Below are 5,277 nucleotides of genomic sequence, written 5' to 3' on the forward strand. Positions count from 1 at the left end.
CGACTAATACGGGCTATACGAGCCGAGGTATTCGACTCGGTGCTCAGCAAATACCGAGCTTTCTGACGTTAAGGGCCCTGGCATGGCCTGGTGGTTAGGGCGCTCGACTCGCAATCTGCCGGACGCATGTTCGAATCACCGTCATACCGAACATACTCGCCCTCTCAGTCGTGGAGGCGTTATAATGTGACAGTCATCTCCATTATTTGATGGTAAAAGAGTAGCTTTAGAGCTGGCGGTGGGTGGTGTTGACTAGCTGCCTTCCATCTAGTCTACCACTACTAAACCATGGACGGCTAGCGCAGATAGCCCTAGTGTAGCTTTGCGCGAAATTCCAAACAAACCAAACCAATCAATCGTTAATTCCGTCCGTGATTGGTTTATTTATCTACTCTAATGTGACCATGCTAGTGTTTAGACATTCAGTTCAAAATCAGGCATGGCTATGCATAGATATATCTTTTCATGAAGTTAAGTAATAAATAAACAAACCTAATCTTGTGCAGAATACAACGAGGGAGGTTTGGTAAAATTAATCTGACAACATTATATCTACCACGGAATTACACTGTACTTCATTTTCTTTTTATAGAAGACAATATACTAAAAATATTTGGTTAACTTACACAGCCGAAGTTTCGTAAATGAATATCATACAAATTTTGTAGACTGGATAGAAGCATTATCTGGTAATCTGGAAAGAATATTTTAAAACTACCATAAACGGAAAAAAAGGATTATGTGATGCCGTTCCCGGCCAACAACCTTCATAAGACCTTTGACCAAAACGTTGATTGACCACGATTTTCTCCTATACGTGTTATGCAAAATTAAAGTAAAATCTTATCGAAATTAAATAATTTTTCTTTTCCAGTTTTGAAAAAAACAAAAAAACTCTCGTTAGATAGAGATCTAACTTAAATGATTCATTAAACTGTGTTAACCTTTAAAAAATTAGGGGTTTCGATACCCGTGGTGGGCAGAGCACGGATAGCCCATTGTGTAACTTTGTGCTTAATTACAAACAAACAAACAAATAAACTGTAAAAAAAAGAAATAGATAAAAACGCCCTCTAGTGTCTCGGTAATAAACGTGACTTTGACTTATATTTATATGTGTATGAAATTTTGAAAGATAAATCTATTGTTAAAAGGTTTCTAGCGTTGTAAGTCCGCAGACATACCGCTGTGCCACTGCGGGGCACTTTTTACAGTCTGAAGAACATTGTTGTTATTCCTTGAATACGTGTCGTTAGTTTTTAAAATATATTATTTCTTATACGGAAGCGCAAAGAATTATATAGAATTATTCTATATAGAAAATAATATTTTATCTCAAGTCTTTATAAACCATCGCGTAATTGTAAAGAGCCATCCGCGCATAGCCATCCCTAATTTTGAACTAACTAGAGTAGTAGTGCGTAAACTTTTAATGATGCTCCCCTTTCTCAGCACGCGTTGTGTTGGGCCTCTCCCCCGTACACTGTATAACCTATTAGTGTACATGTCATATTTCCATGTTAGTTGTTGTTCTGATTTGATTTTGTTTTGAATTTCGCGCGAAGCTACACGAGGGCTATCTGCGCTAGGCGTCCCTAATTTAGCAGTTAAAAACTAGAAGGAAGGCAGCTGTCAACACCACCCACCGCCAACTCTTGGGCTACTCTTTTACCAACGAATAGACCATCACTTTATAACGTCCCCTCGGCTGAAAGGGGGAGCAGTTTCTTGGGACGGGGATTCGAACCCGCGACCCTCAGATTGCGAGTCGAGTACACTAACCACCTGGCCATGCCGGGCCACATTTGATATGATTAAAGATGTTGATATTGTTCAAATATCTGTCTCTTTTTTTTTTGACAATGTAAAGTACAATGTATTTAGTTAGAGAACAATGCCTTTTTTTTTGTTTCTTACTTTGACTAGAGATGATGTTGTTTAACTGCCAACATTCATGGTTCATTGCTTCTTATTTTTAAACTTCCCTGGAGAAAAAAAATTATTGCCCAAATATGCATCATGTATTAGCTTTACTCTTGAATTATACCTTATCAGTTGTTCTGTGCCCACCAGTGGCACAGCGGCATGTCTGCGGATTTACAACGTTAGAATCCGGGTTTCGATACCCGTGGTGGGTAGAGCATAGATAGCCCATTGTGTTGCTTTGTGCTTAACTTCAAAAGAACTAAACTATTATCCAAAACGTTCTACTACTCTTCCATTGCAGTGGAAGTATCATTCAAACTTTACTAACGTCACCGCTTCCTCCTCAACTCCCGCATGTAACACGACTTTTCAACCTATATTACCATTTGTCCTCAACCCAACTAGTTACTCTTTTTCTCAGACTTTGAACCCTTAATTTGTTTTGTTTGTTTTTTTGTCCCAAGCTGGAGTAATGTTTCTCTCGATTTGCCATCATCTAAATTATCAAACACTTGTAACATTCCAAATATATAGTTGTAGTTCCTCCCCAGTGAACAAATTAGCCATCCCCTTGTTGGACCCGACTTGGGCGTCCATAAGAATGTGTTCCGTGCTGTTTATTATGTCCCCAAGAAAAAGCGGTAAGTTTTATGGACTTACGCCGCTAAAATCCGGGGTTCGATTACCTTCTGGGCAAAGCAAAGACAGTTTAGCATTGTGCTATAACAAACTTTTTTTTTTTTACTCGTGTTTAAAAAAAGATCAAATTCTATTCTTTCTAGCGTATCAGCTCCAGATTTATCATGATGTCATCTACTCTGTCATGAATTTTTTTCATCAACATTAGCTGTACTGGTTTTTCGATATCTTGTTTTTATAACTCATGGTTATGGCCTCTCAGTTGATACTCTAGTCGATTTTTTCATCGTTGGAGCGCCATCTCTTTAAATAATATTAATTAGATATTATTAAAGCAGAGTATAACTTTTACAACGTGTCTTTCCCCTCTTTAAATGATTTCGTGTTACTAAGTTACTTAACTAGAGAAGTATACAACTTAGTTTATATAACAAACAAGTTATTTTTATACCAGATGGAATGATTTTTTTTTCTCACGAGATTTTTGACGGAGAAGAAAGCTTCTGTGAAAGGTAATTAAAGGTTAACCGGATATCATGATGTCACAAAGGTAAAACCATTATCATAAAATGAGGTCAGTTGCCCTCTCCGTTAATTGTTTTGAAATCAGGCACCTGGTCATCAGTCATATGATCTGAAATGCAAGTAATTAGTTATTCAGCCAATACTTTATATAATGGTCTCACACAAACGTTTTTTTAGTTGTCACTTAGAATGTAATCAGTGTTTGAAGTATTGTAAATTGTTTATGATCACTGGCCAGATCTGAAAGAAACAATTTAGATGTTTCACTCATGTGGAAAAATAGTGGACAAATAGAAGCTGGCCAATGATGGCAGACTGTTGCGAAATAGCCAAAAGTGTCATAAGCATATGAAAGAACTTTCAAACCACTGGTGGATGATCTGCCTGAAAAAAAAAGGCATACCAGGTACAACACAGGCATATTACCACTGTCTCTCGGTTCTGGCTCACCATACCACCATCTCTCAGTTCTGGCTCACCATACCACCATCTCTCAGTTCTGGCTCACCATACCGCTACCTCTCGGTTCTGGCTCACCATACTACTATCTCTCGGTTCTGGCTCACCATACCGCTACCTCTCGGTTCTGGCTCACCATACCGCTACCTCTCGGTTCTGACTTACCATACCGCTATCTCTCGGTTCTGGCTCACCATACCGCTATCTCTCGGTTCTGGCTCACCATACTACTATCTCTCGGTTCTGGCTCATCATAATTGTGGGATATCAATTTAGTTGAAGACTGAATTACACAAGGGCACAGCTTGAAGTACAGGGGTGCGGCGCATCTGCTGGTTTTATTAACAAAATAATAACAACCGAATACATAACTTCCATCATGTACAGGGTTCATAGTTTCATTAAATGGCTTTGAGTAACATCATTGTAAAAAGTGTTCCATCGCCGCTAGAATCATATGAACGCAGCCGCAACTGGACTGTATGTTAGTGTACAGACAGTTAGAAATAGACCCCATAATGGTAGCCTATATGCCAAACGCCCAGCGAGATGTATTCCACTCACTTGCAAAAGATGACCAGTAAACTAAAGACATGTCGAGCAGTATTGTTTTACAAATGATTACCTCGATTTACACTACAGCCAAATTACAGGGTATATTCATTTATCAAACGTAAATCTAATATCAAATCTAACTCCACTTTCATCGAGCTGTACATCTTGAAGAATATCACACATTATAGAAACAACATCCTACAGCCCTTTATACTATTATATGCTGATACCACTGGCCCAGCTACCAGCCTCATGGATGATAACGCACTCTCTTATCGTATCTAATTGGTTGGCACAATCCTTAAAAAAGAATAGACTGGTCAAATGTCATGGTCTGCATGCTCCTAAGTATTTATGGTATGCGATTAGAGATCAAGAAATTCCAGATAGTATAGATGTCCTGGAAAGAGTTGTGACAGAGAAGAGATCGAAGATATATCAGAATCTCATAAATACGTTATTTTTTTCAACGTACACTGTTAGGATGTCTTTGGTGACCATACATTATTGTACCGAAATAAAACCACGAACTTTAAGGATGTAAAAATGGCATCTAGCAAATATTCATGTACGAATTATATGACGGATTAGCAGATGTCTGATTTGAATATAAAGGAACTGAAGAGTGATCCTGCAATGTCATATTTAAAACATTGAAAATTACAAGTATCGTTTAATTGTTTTGTGCAATGCCTTATACGCCACAAAAAAAAATGCATGTAACTATTTTAGAATTGTAACAACATTTAGCATCCCCAAAAGAAAGAGAAAGAACAATCTGAAAAGCCAATTTTTCACATCTGGTTGGACAAATCATCCATGCCTTTACATGAAAATAAGACCAAAATATGTCTTCTGGGACACGTGTAACGGAATTAAATTTGTCTCGAATTTTCTTTTGCTGTAAATTCTAAGAACCCGTGATAAACATGAAGAATAACTTGTTATAGTATGTCCAGTGCCGATGAGACCTTTCATCCAATACCAGGGATCATCAGGCCGGCTGGGATACAATTGTTATAGTAGTGGTCTAGGCGCTATATATATATATCATCAATTTTCATAAACGCCATTTGTTAGAATGTAGATGCAACGCAATTAACTGATTGTTAGTTTTTTTCTCCAAAATAAGTCTTCTAAATTGTTTTCTCAGTTTCCTTGCTACAATTAACG

The sequence above is a fragment of the Limulus polyphemus genome, unplaced genomic scaffold, assembly GCF_000517525.1.
Source record: "Limulus polyphemus unplaced genomic scaffold, Limulus_polyphemus-2.1.2 Scaffold7406, whole genome shotgun sequence".
Lineage (NCBI taxonomy): Eukaryota > Metazoa > Arthropoda > Merostomata > Xiphosura > Limulidae > Limulus > Limulus polyphemus.